This window comes from Lissotriton vulgaris, chromosome 4_1 (assembly GCF_964263255.1).
Source record: "Lissotriton vulgaris chromosome 4_1, aLisVul1.2, whole genome shotgun sequence".
Taxonomy (NCBI): Eukaryota; Metazoa; Chordata; class Amphibia; order Caudata; family Salamandridae; genus Lissotriton; species Lissotriton vulgaris.
The window spans coordinates 641,817,220-641,839,341 of NC_141691.1; the positions used below are offsets into that span (position 1 = coordinate 641,817,220).

The following is a 22,122-nucleotide window of genomic DNA, read 5'->3' on the forward strand; positions in this document are numbered from 1 at the left end:
GAAAACCCTGAAACGCGACTGCAGACATGAGGAAAGAAGATGGCGCACCAGTAAGACCCACGAGGACTGGAAAAGTTTAAAGAAGTCCTCAACCGATAATACCACCTCCCGAAAAGCACCAATAAGACTGCCCTTGCCACCCCCATCAATGAAAACTCCAACAAAAGCAAGGAACTGACTTTTTTGAAATCTAGAAGAAAATGTTATTAGACCATCAAAATGACATCAAACAGAGAAAAGCCCGTAAATTAAAGAGAGATGAGGTGGATTACAAAAACAGGAGAATTTTTACGTTCTCAAGTAAATATGACTACCTAATTCAGACTGATAAAACTAAACAAGTGCCTGCACCCTTGTCAGTAAGTTCTAGCAATACGTCACTTAGCACTATACCAACTAGCAACAGTGAGACAGAGGGAGCAGCAGGGACTGTACCTAAGCAACCACACCCTTTAGGCAACTCTTCCTTCATGCTGGAAGTGAATCGAATAAAACGAGGGAACAGAGACCAAACCAAGAAAGTGGACGATACAAGAAAACAAGGCATGGGAAGAGGGGTGGTAGGTCCAACAGACAATCCCAGAATGAAAACTCGTTCTTGGGACAAGAAACAATAATGGAGGAACTTGGGAAGCAAGTAGAAGTAATTAACCTTTCAGACTATACTTTGACAGAATCGGCCATTTCCTTACTCAAAAAAGGCTTGGGATTTTGTCCTCAATCAATGGGTGATTTATGTACTACGAAAATTGATTCATTTAAATTTGTTAGACGCCTTAAGCTCAAGAAGCATTTTGCATTACATCCTAAACCCAATAAAGGTACGACAACTGCATTAATGAGTACAGTGTCTAGTGATTTGACTATAGGCGATATCCAAGATACAGTAAATCTTTTATCTATTACCGAATTAGAAGAGGATCCAGTCACAATTGGGAGAATTTTAGAGGACCAGGACATTAGTCCCGATTTATCTTTATCTAGTAGTCTAAAAAATAAATCCAGTTGGTCTCCAAATTTGATCAGTGGCAACAATGTAGAGATATTTCACAGACTAGTAATTGATGATTTAGATAAAATGTATAACAGGAGAATAGTGAACAGAGGTACATACAAAGACAATTTAACATAGCAAGAAAGAAATGCAATGAAAATGTTAATGGATAACCCCAATATTATAATTCGAAAGGCTGATAAATGGGAGAATATTGTTGTTATGAATGCCACTGACTATGAAAATGAAATCTATGAACAATTGAATGACATACAATGTTATGAGAAAGTTTCTGGCAACCCTATGTTCAAACTGATTGCAAATATCAATGGTTTTCTGAAAAATTGGCATGAGAAGGGATTACTAGATGATGAGGAGCTGTTATATTTGAAGATTACCTGTCCTAGATTCCCATGCCTATACACTTTACCGAAAATTCATAAAGGCCTCCCCTTTCCACCAGGGAGGCCAATAATTGCAAGTATTGGGGGACCAACAGAACATTTGTCACATTTTGTGGACCTTTTCTTGCAACCTATAGTGGTAAACCTGCCCTCATACATAAAAGATACAACATATATTTTAAACATCTTAGGAGACATCACATGGGAACCAGGAATGACCTTGGTGACCCTTGATGTGGTGTCTCTTTACACTAGTATCCGCAATGAATTGGGTTTAAAAGCATTATTTCACTTTCTATCAAAATGTCCAGCTAAACAATGGGATCATACGCAAATGCTATTATCTATGACAGAATTGATCTTGACGAACAATTATTTTCTCTTTAAAGAAAAATGGTATAGACAATCCTAAGGCGTTGCAATGGGTTCAAAATTTTCACCTGCATATGCGAATATATTTATGGGCTGGATAGAGGAAATTATGATTTGGGGAACCTCTGCAAAGGAATGGATTGAACAAATCCTCTATTGGGGGCGTTTTATAGACGATTATCTGATGATATGGACAGGACCAAATGATTTGCTGACTGAGGTTATACAGTATTTGAATCACAATGATATGAATATAAGATTTACCACGCAAGCTAGTACTGAAAAAGTAGTGTTCTTGGATGTAGAACTATATACTAATAAAGGCAAGATAATGAGTAATATGTTCCGCAAACCCACCTACTGTAATTCCCTGTTACATGCGCAAAGTGCGCATCCCAGACACCAAATCAAATCTATCCCGTATGGAGAGATGTTAAGGGCGAGACGGATTTGTAGTGAGGATGATCACTTCAAAAAATGCATTTCAGATATGGAGAAAAGATTTGTTCTAAGAGGTTATAATCCTAATGATATTGCACATGCTAAGAATCGCTTAATGAAAACTAAGAGAAGCACAACACTGAAACCTAAGGAGAAAAAGAAGGAGGAAACAGGACCAATTAGGATGATTACTGAATACACTAAGATAAGTACCACGTTACGTAAAAGTCTCATGAAACATTGGCACATATTACAAGCCGATAGAACATTGAAATAATTTGTAGGAGTAAAACCACAGATTACATTTAGAAGGGGGAGGACTTTGGGTACGTTACTCAGTCCAAGCTACCCTACATCACGGATGACACCCTCTTGGTTATCAGAGGTATCGAAAGGCTTTTTAAATGTGGCAATTGTGGGATGTGTAGGTTTGCGGCACATAAGACTACAACATTTAAGGATAGCAAAGGAAAAACCTTTACTATTATGTCCAACATTACATGTGGAACCAGATATGTAATATATATTATTGAATGTAAATGTTCAAGAAAGTATGTAGGAAGCACTATAAGAGCACTAAAAGACCGAGTAGGAGAACACATGAGAGCAGTAAAAAATAATGACTGTAGATATCCTATTGCAGAGCATGTTCGCACCTGCAAAGATCAGGGACCAGTCAAATCATTTGCATTCTATGGTATAGAACAGGTCAAGCCAGATCCACGTGGCGGTAATAGGAAGCTGAATTTGCGGAGGCATGAAGCATGTTGGATCATGCGCTTGCGAGTGGTAGAAGAAGGACTTAATCATGATCAGGAATTGGAATATTTTTTGGGAGAATAAATGGGCTAAGGCATTAGGTGTCATTGAGACTCAGACACATATACTGTGGTGACTGTTACATCAAGGTCATTGATGTAGGTTTTATCATTGCGATTTAATAATAACACTGGGGCATTGATACACAATCATGGGGGTAAGGAGCAATAAACAATACGGGGGTTAATCATATCATATCAAGATACATCCCTGGTTTAATGATTCAGACATATCAAGAGGTTAAACAACCTTGGTTGGACTATTGTCTGTGAATATTGGTATCGATAAAGTTTGAGTTGACAACAAGGGGAAAAGCAGAGTGCTAATATTATGTTTGGATAATATCCAAATATGTTTCTAGAATAACGCAAGACAGGTATAACATGGAGGAAATCAGGCTTCAGCAGAGATCGATAGGTTTTACATGGTTATAAGAACGTAACACCCTGAATTATGTGTATAATATCACCAGGGTATAGCTGTTTGACACTCCAAGATGGCGCCAATTTAGAGGAGGGTACAGTCCTCTTTCGCTGTTTATGTACTTCTTTTCTCAATGTCTTTGCTTGCAGCAGAGTTGGCGGGGTCTCAGAATCGAGTTGACGCGTGTGGAGCATTAGAAAGGTATATGCTAATAAAATTGTTAGCATGGCATTCTTTTTCTTTTCGGCCGCGCTCTGCTAAAACATTTATATTTTGCTCTGGAACTTGTAACATTTTGCAGATTCCTCGTAATCCTGGTATCTACAATCGATACAGCAGTGATGGTGGTTCCGTGGGTTAGGAAAATCAGCATAAGAGTGCAGAGATATTCATAACAAAGATCCTAAATACATTTTATGTAAATGGCTTCGATTTGCTATTGGACTGCAGTTATTTTAACATGGAGTATTTAAACTGGGAGGTTGATAATCGCATGTAAAACAACGTTGGTCCGAGGAGTCTGTGCAACTGTGGATTAGCATGATATATGCAGGGATATGCTAAGAAACGAGCATTTGGTTTCTTGCTGTGTATTATTTGTCTAGAGCCTTAACTAGTGGTTGTAAGGATGCTTGTTAGGATTAATATGAAGGAGTTTCAAAACATATTATGTGTAATTTGGAGTGCATCGTTTTTTGAAGAATCGTGAAATCAGTGGTTAAAACGATATATATCAGGAGTAATACACTCCTTTTTCCTGTGACATGGATAAAATTGTTATTGAATGACTTGGGTGGATTAATGTGAACATACGCTTTGCCCTTTTTGGCAATAGTTGTGGATAACGGTTGCGTCCATTACTGTGGAAGAACAGGATCAATTCAAAGAGACTTGAGACTCCAAAAGCTAACACTTAAGTAAGTGAAATTTGGAGTACTATAGTTTATGTTTGTGGCCCCACTGCTAGTATTGGTACCAATAATTTAATGGATAATCTTATAGGTACCGGAGGTCCATAAAAAAGAATTTTGAAGAAATTGTGGAACATAATAAGTCTTGTGGTGGACACAACAAGCAGAGGTAAGATTTTACCTCTTGTGCTATATTTGGTTTATAGATAACGGTTAGGTAGATTCATGTTTCCGTGGTTTCGAGCCCTAACTGTCATGTTATTTTATTATCTGACTTTATTTAGAGGTGACAGCTTCTCCATAAATACATAAGATATCAGAGATAATTCTCTTTTTCTAATTTTATCTTTGGGATGCCACCTTTTGAGTAACAGAGCACTGCTATATTGATGGGCAGAAGTAATGGATTCACAAGGTGCCCTTTGTACATAAGTGTTATGTCAATACTATGACCAGAGTGTAGTGATAATATTCTTACTCTTTTTGGTGCACTTGATCCAGTACTCCCCGTACAAACTCACAAAGGTGTGTTGTTTGGGATTTCTGAAACTTTTGTGAATATGTTGTCAATTGTACAAATTGGTATATTTGTATATTACTTCCAGCCCTGAGGAAGCCCTGAGGAAGTTGTGAGGATACACCCCTATACGACGACACGCATTGGCAAAAGGGAGTGGAAGATTGTGACCCAGACTTAAGAAATAAAAGACAAAGACAAGCACCGAGTTTTTGTTTACTATTTGAATTACTTATATGTGATGTACTGATATGTATTCATGGTTTTGGCCTGTGCTACAGAGACTGTGAATACAGGATTTAAAGTATTTTGTTCAGAGAATCTAATAGGACCCCTGTAGCCGGTCCGTGCTTCATAATGGTCGGCCTAAACTTGAGACTTTGTTCCGGTCTAGTGGGAACAGATAATCACAGTTGATGCTTTGTTTTTTTAGGTGTCAATTTCCCTTAAATCTTTAAAATTACATGTCTCTGGTTCTGCCGATTGGATGTTGGTCCTAAATTATTTAGCACATTTGACTCTATGTTTCTAAATTGATGTGAGAGTTTTTCTTGTGTTTTATTTCACTTTGTAACTTTTTGAATTGGTGCATAAAAACTTTACACATTGTCTCTAAGTTAAGCCATACTGCTCTGTGGTAAGCTACTAGAGGATTGCTCACAGGTTAACTTAGGGTTTGCTTGTGACTTCATCATGACAAGGATTGTGGTTGCTGCTTGAGTAGGGTTTTCACCCCCCTCAACCAGTAACCTAAGTTCTTACAACCCAGTAGCGTGGCAATTGAGTGCAGCCAATGTTTTGACGTGGGCAGGTATCGCCTGAGAGTGAGCTCTCGGTGAGTCAAGCCCCACTTCAAGTTTGCAACCATGTCTAAGATCACCTATTGGAGAAGTGCTATCATCAATTAGTGCTTCCTTCAATATCCCAAAGAAAGTGAACCTTTGTCTGTAAACCCTCTCTCATCCTTAAATATTTGTTCCTCAAAATGAGACCTAAATCAACAAAAATGTTCACTCACATAGTGAACCCAAAACAAGTTTTATGGCATGTGACTTCATTCCTTATGTGCTCAGCCTGTATGTAATTGTGTTATGTATAATGAGTTTCACCTGTAGATGGGTGTGCAGTCCTGACTGATCAGTCAGTCCTGTCTGATCACTGTCTCTCCCTTGAATTAACAAGAATTGCTTAATATGATATTAAAGAAATACCTTAGTTGAAAATGTTATATAACATTTTATTTAAAAAGTACTATATTATATTTAAAATAAGAAAATGGATTCATATTTTCCTTTTTTCCACTAGTTTTATTTTTCCCTCCCATGATTTCTATACAAGAGTGTTGCAGTAAAAGTGATTTGCAATATGCGGTGCTTGACTTACTCCAAGGCTTGACTGGTTTAGGTTTGATCCTGTTTTGTCACTATTAGAGCTGTAGTAGAATTACAATTGCATTGTGTGAATAGCAATTGTGGTGTTACTCTTTTTTAGATATTATTTGGAGTTAGCATGTCCCTCCCTAACCCCTATTTAAATGTCTACAAACCCCACCAATTTAGCAGTATTGTTTTCTCTTTCTATTACCATTTCCTTTTATCCCTCCCACATTTACTGCACAAACATATACCTACGTGTGCAGAGATCTCTGCATACAGATCGGAGTTGTCTGCTCATAAAAATAACAGAGGCGGTAATGGAGATCTCAGTCGGAGTTTTGTGAATTGTATTTGGTAGTATGTGAGGGAGTTTGGGAATTGTGTCCCTTGTCTTCAAATATTGTTCCTATTGGTGCTGATGAGCTATTGCTGACTTCAAGTCTTGCACTACATTACAAATTTGTACTATATTAAGAGTCGATTGTCAATAAATAAATGGGTCAAGGCAAAATTATTCTAAGTCCAGTGCATGGGACAGACCAACTCAGGTTCAGCTTCCAAAGTGAGGGAGCCAGAAGACTAGCTCACTTCCAAAATACATTCAATTTATAGACAAATCTACGAAGGAAGTCAACGGAAATTGCACGGTCAATATAGGGGGAGCATTGACAAATCACAATACATCACCACCTAATGCCATCATTCTAGCACTAACATCTATCTCAATATTAATGTGCCATATTCTATCCTACTGTCATCAGAGGTGGCAGTCCCCATCTATTTCACAAATGTCGCAAAAATGAATAGGTCTAATGCTTCATATGCAGGAGGACCCTTGAATGTAGTGACGATATTCCTCTGTAGTTCTTCAAGAATAGCATGTCAATGCAGATTTATCAGTGCATATTTTGCTTAAGTGTGGTGTGACAAATGCAAATACACATCATGGCTGCATTAGAATCTAAGATGGAAGTTAGGCTTAGTTTGAGCCTAGTTTAGGCAAGCATAGGAAAGTACAGTTCTGTCAAGTGCAGTGTTTTTGTTTTAGTGCAGAAAGGTACATAATGTTGAGCACACATTTTTATTCAATTGAAATCAGCTCTCACATGTGTTATGCTTCACATTTGATATTTATAATTATCTCCCAATAGTTGTTATGTTGGAATGCAATAATTTGTTGAATATTTCTTCAATATTCTGAGAGTCTATATTTTTCTTTTAATTATTTTCTGATGTTTTTCAGGACAATATTTTGTAGTAGATAATTTTGGTATTTCCTTAGGGGGTTTAAGAAAGGCAACATTATCGTTATTGGTGTTTTTTTTCAATATTTTTGTATAACAATATTTTAGTAGTTGTTGCTGTTCCATCCAATACTGTTTCCCAGATCAACACGATGTTTGGCAGACACTTAGTTGCCTGCATCACAGCAGCCTTCACAAGCTGAATTAAAATCCTCTTTTTCAGGATTCGCTTCAAGCAAGACTGTGAAGAATGCCTTGCACAATCTGTTCTATACTGCTGTCATCACTGAATGCATCTCACAGTCACCTAGTAGGCAGTGCAACACCCTGTACCTCAATTGAACCATAATGCTCTGTGTCATCACCCTCACTCATCAGTAGTCTATCTGGACTGATTACACTGTCCTCTCTATCAATGTGAGCTGCTCTGCGCAGACTAATTAAGGACAGTAAACGACTACAAAGATCGCTAGAAGATCCTTTAAAACCTTACTTGGAATATCATCCACTGTGATGACCTGGAAGCCCAAAAATCTCTTACAACCTCAACAACACATTACAGAGGTAATCATGCAGTCATGCTACCCCCACATATTGAAACTTGAAAATCAATCAATCTAGCCTATTATTCATAAAAGACTATATCGATAGCAAATCAGATCACATAAAAGGGGCATTACTGAGGTCTCCAGCAAAAGCAAGGACTTGTTAAAGTCATTACACATTGCCTAATCCACTTTGCAGGAACCATAGTCACCCACTCAAATGGGAATTGTTCTAATATCAATCAGTTCTTCTAGGCTAAGACTGAGAAAATCCAACACCACAATGACAGTGCCCCCCCCCCCCTTTTCCTATGTCCACATAACAGCCCATGATCTATCTACAAGTTTCTTCAGAATAACTACCAAATACGCTCCAGTCATAGAAAGCCATGTCTTATGACTCCCTCCAAAACAGTCAGAAAAACATTATGGGGTGCCTAATTAAAAAACTCTATCTGTGTATCCCTTTGACAAGATATATTTATAGATGGCCTCAAAAATGGACTGATCCTGCCTCTGTAAAAGCCTAACAAGAACTGTGATCACCTTGCTAAGTACAGCACAATCACACACCTACATTTCCTTGAAAAACTCCTAAAAAAAAACATTCTATGCTGCTCCAGGGCATGATCAAGCACAACACCCTCTTGAAGACCCACAAGTCTGCTATCAGACTGCAATACAGCACAAGATTAACTATTGACTAAGTAGTAGAAATATACTGAAAATTGAACACTATGATGAACCCGGGCTTCTTATCCTCCTCAAACTTTGTACAGCAGTCAGTTCTTTAAGCCACCAAAAACGACTGCATGTCTAAGAATCAAATTCAAGGGAACTGTCCTACGGTGGTTTATAGGTGAAGAACAGAACCGGCTGGTCCAGATGAGAGCCTCCAGATAAGAGCACTCCATAGGTCCTGTCTACTGTGCAGTGCTTTGTTGCTTCTTAGCTTGGTGAACACTATATACATCTATCTACATACATACAAATCTAGGTTAGCATCATACAGGAAATGTGACTGAATGCAATAATAGAACAAAGGTTGGATAAATACAGTAGTGGTGGAATTTCTTTTATTCCTGGAATTAACTTAGTGTTGCAGCACCACAAACATTTCAATAAGGTGAGGGTGGTTTTACAGTTACTCTGGGCATAGGCACAATTGCTTGAGTATATTTTTGACAAGGGAAGCATAGAGGAAGGGAAGCAGTAGCAAGCAACAGAGAGGAGGAAGATATGTCTGATCATGGATCTAAGAGTATGAATTAAGCAGTAGCAACAAGCCAACCACCAGTGGAGCCGTACTAATTTGCTGACCTCCACAGAGGAAGGAGTGTTTCACCAATGAGAGATAGATAGCCTTGAGAATCTGATATACACAGTTATAAAAATACTGTTGTTTTTAGATTTACCATTCCTGTATCACCCTTCCCTTTAATATGCAGCCTCATACATGTTGACACCTCTGACTCTCCTGTCTCTCGGTCTCCCTTGTCATTCAAGTGCCTTCTTACACTGTTTCTCATGCCAATTTGTGCCCCTGGTAATCGCTTTCTATTTCCAGTTTAAATGTAGACGTTGACGTGTCTGGGATCTATCAAGGACAGTTCTAGTTGGGAGAAGTTGTGTGTGGGAGTGGACTGAGTGTGCATGAGTCTGTTGTGTGTGTGCTTCTTTATGTGTGTGAGTACGAATATATGTATTTATAGATGTGTGTTTGCATCAAATTACATGCTTGTTATTTGTTTCCCTGTCTCTCTCACTACATGTGTGACTCCTTTGTTCATGTGTAGCTGTGTGGCTAAATATGTGAGTTCCTGTTTTTCTTAGTATGTGCCTTTAGGACTACGTACATTTATGGGTGTACGTCTTTGTTTGTATGGCCTGTATGGGCACTCAGATTTCTGACTGTGTAACTTTGCCCATAAATATCTGTGTGTGTGTGTGTGCTTGTGTGCGTGCGTGTTTCTGTGTGTGTGTGTGTCTTTCTGGTGATTCCATCCTGGGTTTACACATTCTTTACGAAATAACACAAAGTATCCTTTTTCCTTAATCAGGAAGAGTTTTCACATTAGTCATATGAACATACATACAATAAAATATTCTGTCAATATTTAGAGGGAAAACTTTTCAGCAAATATGAAACACTGGGATGATTAAAAACTTTGAAAATGTCTTCTAAGTGCCTATGACATATACATGGATTTCCTTAGTAAAAATGGGGCCCCTCATATTGAATCCCACTCCCGACCCCTATAAATGCTTGTATTGTGTAATAAGATAAGGGAAGAGGTCTAAAATTGGCCCTGAAGGGCCAAAAAGAGCGTTTGTGGTGAACTTTATGGATATGGTTTTTAAGGTAGCCCAACAGCACTGTTTAACTAATTAGTTGTGTAAGCCGAGGTTTTCCTAGTCCATGGTTTTCTGCAGGGTGTGTTTCGCCCTAGGGACAATTGTGTTGAGTATAGACCTGTGTAGATGAGCTTACATCAGCTATATTGTGCTCGCTAACTTAAAACCTTAAAAAATATTGGGCCAGATGTATAAAGATTGGATTTTGTGAGTCTATAATAGCGAATCCTACCGATTCGCTATTATAGACTAGCAAACTGCAATATATGTAAGTTTCATCAAAATGTAGTGATTCCTACACATTCCTTATTTGCGACTCACAAATTGCGAGTCGCAAACAAGGAATGGATTCCTATTCATTTCTATGGGAATAGGGGAATGAATGTGAAATGCATGCGCAACTTGTGAGTACCCAATCGGTACTCGCAAATTGCGCATGCAATTTCAAGGTTGCAAGGGGGCCTGATGCACCCCTGAAATATGCCTGTGCACATGTGGTGTACATACATGCCCCAAGGGCATATATGTGCACCACATGCCACTAAGAAAAATGCTAAATTGTTCCTTTTTCCAAGTATTTGCAATTTACCACCAACTTGAAGTTGGTGGGAAATTTCGATTCCTCAAAGCAGGGTCGCAATTTAAAAAGCACCTCAGGCATTGCATTTAGAGAATACCAAATTGCAATTCTCTAAATGTATTTGCAAAATAGGTTATTGATTAAACAAATATTAAACAAATATTTTGCAAAATAAGTTATCACAAAAATTGTGATTCGCTATTTTGCGATTGCCTTTTGGAAGGATACATCCCAAAAGGCTTATTCCCGTTCGCAAATGGGCCGATTCTGCTAATTGGCCCCTTTGCGGACGGGAATACACTTGATACATCTGGCCCATTATGGTTGTATATTTTAATAAGTAGTAAATGGTTTTGTTAGGGGCAAGGAAAAAGCTTTCAACGTGGACAGTGTCAGAATTAGAAACGTGAATGTCATTCGTACCTTGATGTGCTATGAATCTGAACCCTGTGGGAAGGAAGGTGGTTGATATAGGCTGTTAGCCATTAGAACTAGATGAAATAGTGCTTCAGAGTTGCTTATGTATATCAAAAAGAACAACTGATGGACAGAATGCAGAACAATGTCATACATTCACCCCAGTACAGAGATCTGGGTCTAAATCCATCGATTTTTTGCTCACCATGCCATTCCAGTTTGGACCCAGCCATATGCAAATCAGTCTTGACCTTGTGCCCAGGGTCAATATATATATAGCAGCAGCTGTTATTCAGATTATTTAACTACAATGTGTTGAATGGCTGGTTGTCTGGTGATAGAAACTGCAGCATTAAAGTATTGTATGCCAGTGGCATCTTCCTATCGGAGTGGGTGCTTAGCTGCTTGAGGATTGCTTACTCTCCCTTTTCGTTAATTTTAGTAGGGTTGGAGAAAGCAGAGGTTTTTTGGGGGAGGGGGGATGCTGGACTTAGTGTCTAATTTAATTGTGACACCATATTGTAAGTGTTAGAATACGGGTATGCATGGCTAAAAACAAAATTACACTCGAGAATTTTGCAAAATTCCTGAATTTCAAATTTTTTAAAATCCACATAAATTTGCACTAAGCAATTTTGGGTAATTTGTTCTTGTGGGTGAGTGGCTCATGGTGAAAATGTCTCACATAGAGATAGTTTCTCCTCAATCCTGCCTCCTGCCAGTATCGTCAGTGACTCCCATGATACCAGCAAACCACATTTCACAATAAGAGCAAAAAATAATTACATTTTAAAGAAATTTAGAAAAATTTGTTTGGAAAAATGATGCAAATTCTCTCACCATAGGAGGAGAAATGGCGTCTGAGCTTTCTCACACAATGCTGTGGGCACAAGATTCGTGGGAATGAATATCTGCAGTCTCATCATTCATCTCTGTTGACACAACATTGGGATGTGCTTTTGCGTAATGTAAGTTTTACATACAATTATGTAAGCCTGGTTCGATATATGAGGTATGCTTTGAATGGAATATGATCCGAAATTAATTATAAGTGGATTACTGACATATTTCTGCCTCAAACAAATTTGTATATAGGTTTCAAAAGCCATGATGATGCATGCTTCCATGTGAAGCAAGCAGTATTTCATTCCACCACCTTCTGTTATTAGGAGGAACATGAGAAATAACTATCCATTTAAGGTCCTGATATAATTTTGATTTTGGAATAATTTGCAAATTAAGCGATAATTAATAATGGAGGGCAGAAAACTCTGCACTGCCAGTGGAGCGGATAAAGCCAGCCACCCCTGCAACCTGGCCCGGTCCCTGCTTCTGAAAGCAGCCAGGCTGGGGAGAACCTCCCCAGGCCCCCGGTGGACCCCCTTCCCCTTCCCCAGTGCCCTGACCCTCGGCTGGCTTGTAGGATGGGAGGCTCTCGGACCCTGGAACACTGGGACGGAGCACAAGCCACTGACCCGGGCCCAGCTTCTGAACCCTAGCCAGGCGGGGGAGATCCTCCCCGGGCCCCAGTGGGCCCCCCTCCCCAGTGCCCGGACCCTCGGCTGGCTTGCAGGATGGGGGGTTCCCGCACTCTGGTATGGAGCACAGGCCCCCGGCCCAGGCCAAGCTTCCAAACCCTAGCCAGGCTGCGGGAGAGCCTCCCCGGGCCCCGGTGGACCCCGGTCCCCAGTGCCCAGAACCTCGTCTGGCTTGCAGGATGGGGGCTCCCACACCTTGGGACATGGGACGGAGCACAAGCCCTGGGCCCAGCTTCCGAACCCTAGCCAGGCCAGGGAGAGAGTCTCCGGGCTCTGGTGGACCCCGTCCCCGGCGCCCGGACCCTCAGCTGGCTTGCAGAATGGGGGGATTCTGCACCCTAGGACACTGGGACGGAGCACAAGCCCTGGGCCCAGCTTCCAAACCCTAGCCAGGCTGGGTAGAGCCTCCCCTGTCTCTGGTGGACCCCTGTCCCCAGTGCCCAGACCCTCGGCTGGCTTGAAGGACGGGGGGCTCCGACACCCTGGGACACTGGGACGGAGCACAAGCCCTGGGACCTGGCCCAGCTTCCGAACCCTAGCCAGGCCGGGGAGAGCCTCCCCGTGCCCCAGTGAACCCCCGTTCCAAGTGCCAGACTCTCGGCTGGCTTGCAGTACGAGGGGCTCCCGCACCCTGGGACACTGGGATGGAGCACAAGCTTCCAACTCCTAGCCAGGCTGGGGAGAGCCTCTCTTGGCCCCAGCACCTGGACCCTCGGCTGGCTTGCAGGACGGGGGCCTCCCGAACCCTGGGGCACTGGGACGAAGCACAAACTCCAGGCCTGGGCCCAGCTTCCAAACCCTAGCCAGGCCGGGGAGAGCATCCCCGGGCCCCAGTGAACCCCTGTCTCCCGTCCTCAGCACCTGGACCCTTGGCCGACATGCAGGATGGGGGGCTCCTGCACCCTGGAATGGAGCATGAGCCCCGGGTCCAGTCCCAGCTTAAAAACCTTAGCCAGGCCGGGGAGAGCTTCCCTGGGACCCGGTGGACCCCCCTCCCCATGGCCCGGACCCTCGGCTGGAACCAAGGACGATCAAGCCCAGGCAACTTCCTCTTACCAACGGCCTGCCCGGGGAGCCCATTCTTCTTGCCTATTAAGCCACCATGTAGTGGGGGATTACAGAACTTTTGGGAAAGACAAAAGTTGGAGGTAGCCCGGCCGGCCGGCAGTCCGGCCATCTGGTCACCCAGCCTGCAGGGCCATCTGGTCACCGGGCGCACAGGACCATCTGGTTACCCAGCCCACAGGGCCATCTGGTCACTCTGCCAGGTGACCAGTTGGCCTGGGATGACCCCGCACCCAGATGGCCTGGGAGGGTGCCTTACCCAGTCGCCATTGCATTCCGGTGAGGGGTGGTCAGGTGCACCGAGGCAGCCACTTGGGAGGCTCCTTCCCTGGGGCTGCTGCGTGCCTCCCTGCCGAACTGGGTCGGGAGCAGCAGGAAGGGGTGGCTCAGCCGGCCCAGGACATCTGGTCACCCTGCTGACCCGCAAGGGATGGTGGCCCGCAACCCGGTGGGGCAGGGATGGGAGGGGGGCCCTGTGCTGGAGGGCACCTGGTAGAGGCAGCCTCCTGTGAACCCGAGTTAGCCCTACTCATCCCTCCCGCTGGCCAAGCGGCAACAGAACCCACCCCTATGTGGTGGAAGAGGGCATCCACAGGCGCCCACACATGGATAGTCACAAGCTTGGATCAGAGGATGACTTTAAATAAATCGCAGCAAGGTAGCTGCTCTGCTACTTACGAAACCCTGACCCAGATTCAGGTCGTCTACGAATGATTTCGCAAACGGGGCCCCATGAACATGCAGTGCACTAATGGCGATGGAGATTGCCCCTTCCGTCCGTGCTCCGGTCCCCAAGTGACCAGCTCTTTGCACCGGCCCCCCGAGAGAGTCCGACTATCCCAGGCCAACGGAGGCTCAACGGCTTTGCGGTATCATTACGATTTAGGGGGGATTCTGACTTAGAGCCGTTTAGTCATAATCCCACAGATCGTAGCTTCACCCCATTGGCTCCTCAGCCAAGCACATTCACCAAATGTCTGAACCTGCGGTTCCTCTCATACTGAGCAGGATTACTATTACAACAACACATGATCAGTAGGGTAAAACAAACCTATCTCATGATGGTCTAAACCCAGTTCACGTTCCCTATTAGTGGGTGAACAATCCAACGATTGGTGAATTCTGCTTCACAATGATAGGAAAGGATCAAAAAGCGACGTCGCTATGAACGCTTGGCCGCCAGATGGCAGTTATCACTGTGGTAACTTTTCTGACACCTCCTGTTTGAGACACAAAATGTCAGAAGGATCCTGAGGCCCCACTTTCACGGTCTGTATTCATACTGAAAATCGAGATCAAGCAAGCTTTTGCCCTTCTGCTGCGAGGGAGGTTTCTGTCCTCCCTGAGCTCGCCTTAGGACACCTGTATTATCGTTTGACAGGTATACTGCCCCAGTCAACCTCCCCACCTGCCACTGTCCCCGGAGCGGGTTGCCCCCAGCGGGCACCGGGAGCTTGAAGCCAGAAGCGAGAGCTCCACGGGGCTTGCACCCCCTCCTCACCGGGTAAGAGAAAAAAATGATGAGTAGTAGTATTTCAGTGGCGGCCCAAGGGCCTCCCACTTATCCTACACCTTTCATGTCTCTTCGCAGTGTCAGTCTAGAGTCAAGCTCAACAGGGACTTCTTTCCCTGCTGATTCTGCCAAGCCTGTTCCCTTGGCTGTGGTTTCACTAGATAGTAGGTAGGGACAATGGGAATCTCGTTCATCCATTCATGCAAGGCATTTGGCTATTTCTGTACCACCTCGCGGTGGCTCATTCTGGGTTATTATGCTGCCCATCAGCGTCAATTTGGTTTTTCTTCCAACAATACAACATTCTTTCGCTCCGGAGTACAGCCACACTGAACGCTGTCCTCACTGTAACTGGGATCACGTATAGGCCAGAGATAGTACACCCTGCAGTACTATTCTAACAATTTAAAATTGTCTACGAACAGCCCTGAGAAATTAAAATATGATTAGCAAGAAATCAATAATCAATGTGTGATAATTATGTGTATGCGAATATTTGAGACCTATTCATCATTCTAGACATTTCAATAAGTATGATGTACACAACAATATCTAAATTGTTATAACTTAAGCACACATTTATAAAAAAATACACATCTACAAATTGCACATCTAACTAGAAAAAGCACATCTATAAAATTCGATAAAATTCACATCTATACTAAATCTTGTTTCAACTATAAACCTTTATGTTAAAACAATATGCTTTATAGGGGTGACATGTGTGCTGTAAGAAAGTGTACATCTCAGTATAAACTTGATTCTCAATTGTCCATGAATACTTGACACATTTTAAGAGTGTTTATTAAAGTAGCCAGGCAAACATATTTCTTGAATGGTAATGACATTTGCAGACCTAATTCAGCCAGAACAGCATCATTACATTGAGGACAAATACCACGACATCCAACAATAAAGCCATGACATTTTACAGTATTGCCTTTTGTGAGATCTTTGATTTGCTGTTACAGATCCTGATAGTATTTCACTTTACTCTCAAATGCTTGTTCAAGGGAATTCTGAAAGTTTTCATAACGAATTGAAACATCAATCACTACAGCTGTACCATTTTTGGTAAACACTACATCTGGTTTTAGTAGTTCTCCTTGATTATTCTAAACATGAAGTTCCCTATATGCCATCCAACCACACCTTTTTGCTCTATCAATGAGCAATTCCAGAATTTTGTTATATCTTTTTATCCTAATGTCCTTAGTTTTAGGACATGAGCCTGAAATATGAGAAATTGTTTCTCAAACATCATTGCAATACCTACATGTAGCAAATGTACGATTTCTTCCCCTAGTGAGGGTTTTTCTAGTATATAAAACATTTGCTCTTAACATCAGCGCAGCTATGAACAGGGTTTCTTTCATTATGTTATGCTTGCTGATCCAGAGGTTTGAGTTTGGATTACTTGCTAAGTATTTTATACCATCACCTTGGACAAGGAGATTCGCCCATTTCTCAAATTCTTCTTTTCTCCAATCACATGTTGCTAACAAATTCAAATCATAGCTCAGAAACCTACTGTCTAAAATGTTGAGATTGTGTGTTTTGATGATGTTATCAATTTTTTCATTCATATCTTCTCCTGCATACATGAATGAATGAGCTATGTAGAGATCTGGAGCTGCCCTGAGATACAATAAACTATTGACTTTATGGAGACCAATTTGTGTACATAGTTTTGGTATACTGAGGCCCCCCAAAAGATCTTTTCGAATATAGGAGACCAAGACATTTGTATGCAGGAAGGTGTAGGAAATGTTTGACATACTTTTTTATTGTTTGATCCAGAACATTTAAAGTTTTTGCTTCTGTTCCTGTCATTTAAAACTTGAATGATAGTGTAGGGACCAAGTACTGACAAAAAATTTCTATTTTCTGCGTGGGCTTAAGTGAGATTATCAAGTTTTTGAGCCAAATTGACAAGAACCTCATTTATTGTGATGTTGCTTGTATGGCCAGTGTGTGGATCAAATTTCAATCCGAGGTATCTCTCACTTTCTCCTGGATGAATGGTTTCAATATTTTCTTTTTCCAACTACCAACGATTTACAGTTGCTAATCAGGATTTTATGTTTATGGTGACTGATATAAAATCCATGTGTCTTTTTCACGTTAAGTTTTAATCCTGTTGTTTTACTGAACTTTTCAATGATTTTCAGATTTGTACTCATTTCTTCCCAGGTGCTGCTGAGTACTGCGATGTCATTGGCAAAGGCAAGAGTGGTGATTTGCTCAATAAGACCATATGATCCAAATGTGAAGCCCTTGCTGTTTTTCTGAAGATCACAGATCAGAGGATTCATGGCAATGTTAAATAGTAGTGGGGATAAAGAGTCACCTTGTTTAACCCCAGATTTCATTGTTATTTCAGGAGTTGCTTTGTTGTTCTTTCCCTTGAAAAGTGTTGTTGAGTAAATGTACAGGTCTTTTATTATGTCTCTGATGTATGATGGAACTCTGTGCCTTGAGAGACTCTTTATAATGTGTCTATGGCTGACAGAGTTGAAGGCTTTTGAGATATCTATGAACACTACTGCTAATGAGTGACTGTTTTTCCATGCCCCTTTTATGATATTTTGCAGGAGAGTCAGATTCTCGATACAACCTCTCACCTTCATGAAGCCTTTTTGTCTTGTATTCAATTCAACAAAAAATTAGAGTTTTTAGTTAGTATTTTTGTGAATAACTTCATGAATGCAGTACCGACTGCAATTGGGCACCAGTTACTGATTTTTGTTAAATTCACTAATCAATACATTCTTGAGTATCAAAATTGATTGGTTCTTTTTGATACTTTCTGGTACTCTTCTCATCAACAACCAAGATGATAACATTCTGGGAAGCAGTCTTGGTTGCCTGCTGTACACTTTATACAAGTCATTCAGACTAATCTCATCAGGCCCCACTGTTCTTTTTAGATCGGAGTCCTCGAAGGCATAAGTTATTTTGAGCAGTGTTATTTCTTTACATACATTTCTAATTTTGTAACCCTCTGGTATCCGATCAATCGGCATGAATTTAGGAGGTTTCTTGTTTTCTTTCTCAATCATGTTTTGGTAGTATTGAAATATTTCATCAGCACTGATTTGGCAAGTGGCATCTTCTGCCCATCAGTGATAATCCTAGCAATTTTCTTATTGTCTTTTTTAAACATTGCCTGGTATTCTTTGTAGCTGCCCTTTATTTTGGCATAATTTTTCTTGTGCGTCCGATTAAGCCTTCCATTTTTCTTGTCTTTTTTTGTTATCTTGTTCCCTTCTGAGGCATTCTGGTGCTCATCTTGAGCAGAGTTCATAGGCTCATTATTGAGTTCACTTGCTGTTTCATTTGTTGGTACACTTGCTGTTGCAGGAGTTATATCAGTGGTGTTTTCTGAGATATAAGCGACTACCTCATCCATCAGATCCATAGCAGCATTGTACTGCTCTACGTTTTGGGCGTACTTCTCGATTTCTGTGATTCTATCTTCCAGCTCATCAAAGTTCTTGATTTTTTGCGCACGTTCCCAAATGATAAAGTCTCTGCGCTTTTCTGTCGTTACTTCCACTGTAACCTCTCGTTCATCGCAAGAGTCATTTTCAGAAACATTTGATGTTTGCAGTACATCTTCTGCCGTTTTCTTGCTTTTATCTCTTCTATCTCTGCTTTTTTCTGAAATTTGTTTTCTGTTTTTATTGTCAAAATGTGGAACCATCAGGGCATTAATATTCCTCTTGTTTTTATATACTTTTTCCAATTCTGCTAGTAGCAGTATTTCTTCCTGTGACCATAGTTTTTTTAACGCTTTGCTGCTTGAAAGTGCTGCTAGTCGAGCATCATTTTACGCTCTTGGATGTGCATGCCGAGCATGATAAGAAACACCAATCTTTGCTCCAAATCTGAGGTCACAGAAGCTGCACAGGAATGGCAGCTCTCCTTTTTGAGGTCTTCCTTTACATTTGGCATAATGGCATGCAATATTGTGGTACTCGGCTTCTTTGTCACATTTTGAGCAGTACGTTTTAAGATAGAAGCCTTTGTGCTTGTTGGAGACATGTTTTCTCAGTTCTTTAAAAGTTCCCAGTATGTCTCCATACAAGTCACATTTATACTTTTCATTGGGTATTTCTAATAAGTGACTTTTTTTGTGTAGTCACTTTTCTTTGTTATTACATCTTTGCTGACCTCGTAGACATCGGGAAGATTTTCAAAGTTTGTTGTACCAATGTCATTCTTGGCTGAAGAGGCAACAAACTCGATGGATTTGCTGAGGTCTACTGTTATGTCTTCTTCTGCTACGGAGGGTGAAGTATGGGTCCGACACTCCAGTGCCATACATTACCAGGGCTAGTTGATTCAGCATGTGAGTTGTTACACACTCCTTTGCAGATTCCGACTTCCATGGCCACCGTCCTGCGGTTCATCCTGCAGCACCAGTTCTGCTTACCAAAAGTAGCCCACTAGGCACTCGCATTCCATCCCGGCTCTACGCAAGTGAGCCGGGCTTCTTACCCATACCCATTTAAAGTTTGAGAATAGGTTGAGATCGTTTCGGCCCCAAGACCTCTAATCATTTGTTTTAGCAGATAAAACTGGGGGCTCCGAGCACCAGCTATCCTAAGGGAAACTTCGGATGGAACCAGCTACGTGATGGTTCGATTAGTCTTTCACCCCTATACCTAGGGCGTATGACCGATTTGCACATCAGGACTGCTACGGACCTGCACCAGAGTTTTCCCTGGCTTAGTCCTGCCCAGGCATAGTTCACCATCTTTTGGGTCCTACCACACACGCTCATGCTCTACCTCCCAGACGGAGTGGCGAGATGGGCCGGTGGTGCGCTTGCCGCTGGAAGCATGGTAGGATACCACCTCAGCTAGTGCCGGCCCCCACCTTCATTACGCCACAGGGTTTCGCTCGGCCCCCCAACACGTGCATGTGTTAGACTCCTTGTGTTGTGTTTCAAGACGAGTCGGGTGGGTAACAGACATTTCCACAGACCCCAGGCGCCTGGAGTGGGCCTCCATGCCTGGTAGAGCGATGCAGTTGGGGTGCGCTGAAAACAGTCCGCCCCAGTCGACAGTCGCCCTGGAAGCAGGGATCCCGTCCCCCCTTCAAACGCTCAGGCCCGCCCGAGGGGTGGCCGGGAACAGGTACTGGGGGGAGGGCACAGAGGCGGTCGAATCTCCCCCGGTCCCGTGGACACGGCAAAGCTGCTGCCCAGGGAGGCTGTAACACCCTCCACCTGAGCGGAGGGCTACCTGCCTCCCCAAAGCCTTACCAGCCGACCCGGAGCCTATCGCAGCCACCATCGCGGAGGAAATGCACCCTATGGGGCCAGGTAGGGCCCGGGCACCTGTCCCGCAGAGGGGATCCAGAATTTCCAGGCCACCGACATTCCCGCCGTGTTGAATCCTCCGGGCGGACTGCACGAACCTCACCTATTTAGCTCTCGATGGTTTCACGCCCTCTTGAACTCTCTCTTCAAAGTTCTTTTCAACTTTCCCTTATGGTACTTGTTGGCTATCGGTGTCGTACCCGTATTTAGCCTTAGATGGAGTTTACCACCCGCCTTGGGATGCATTACCAAGCAACTCGACATTGAGAAGACCCGATCCCGGCGTGCTGGGGGCAGCTACCCGCCTAACACCATCCGCGGGATGAGACTCATTCAGAAGGACCTGGGCCCCTTAAGCGACGCCGGGGAGTTGATCTTCTGTACACCACACTTCCCTTGCCCGCCAACCGGGCGGGGATTCGGCGCTGGGCTCTTTTATTTATTAATTTTTTATCTATGAAGTTTTGTATAGCTCTAGGCTGACCGGTGGGTATCGGAGCGCTTCACAACAATTGCAGAGCAAAACAAACAAGAGCTGAACATATTACAGTAAAGCAAGCAAAAGAGAGCACAACAATTTGCAAAACAGTGCGACAATCCGGATGGGAGTCGAAGTAAAGAAGATGTTGAGGAGTTCCATTACAAGGATTTGTTGTCCCAAAACCAGGAGAGGTATAATGTCATTTTCAGCACTGATCTTATCCAATCTCTAGAGATCGATCGTGGAGAAGGATTTTGAATTTAGCAAAGGAGGGAGTAGTTCTGATGTGGGGGGGATAGAGTTCCATATTTTGGGCGCATTGCCGGCAAAGGATCTGGCGGTACAAAAGGGGGTGGTGATGGACGGAGCATCTGAATCAATCAAACACTCACACCCATTCAAAAGATCTGGGTTTAATCCATCACCGTTCTTTAGCCCACTCTGCCACCCCAGTTCAGATCTGGCAGCGTTTTTTTGTTTTCTTGGTTTTAGCGGGATAAGAAGTAAGGTATTGGACTTTCTAAGGTTCCTGTTCTGACCTGCTTTTTTTAGTTTGGATGCCAGATATTGGGGTTTGCCTGTGTGGAGGGTTTTGTGAGGGAGGCAGGCCATTCTGAAGTTAGCCCTCATACCTATTGGTAGCCACTTGAGCTCTTTGAGTGCAGGAGAGATGTGGTAAAATGTCTTTATTCTAGTGACCATTCTGGCAGCCGTATTGAGGGTTGTCTTCAGCGGAGCAAGGTGTAATTTTGCTATTCCCGAGAGGACTACGTTTCCATAGTCCAGTCTTGACAGCAC

At 42.6% G+C, this 22,122-nt stretch overlaps 1 pseudogene; it reads right to left on the reverse strand.

The window, feature by feature from the left end:
* Positions 1 to 14,614: 14,614 nt before the first annotated feature.
* On the reverse strand, positions 14,615 to 21,325 carry LOC147722367 (28S ribosomal RNA; annotated as a pseudogene).
* Between the last annotated feature and the right edge of the window lie 797 nt (positions 21,326 to 22,122).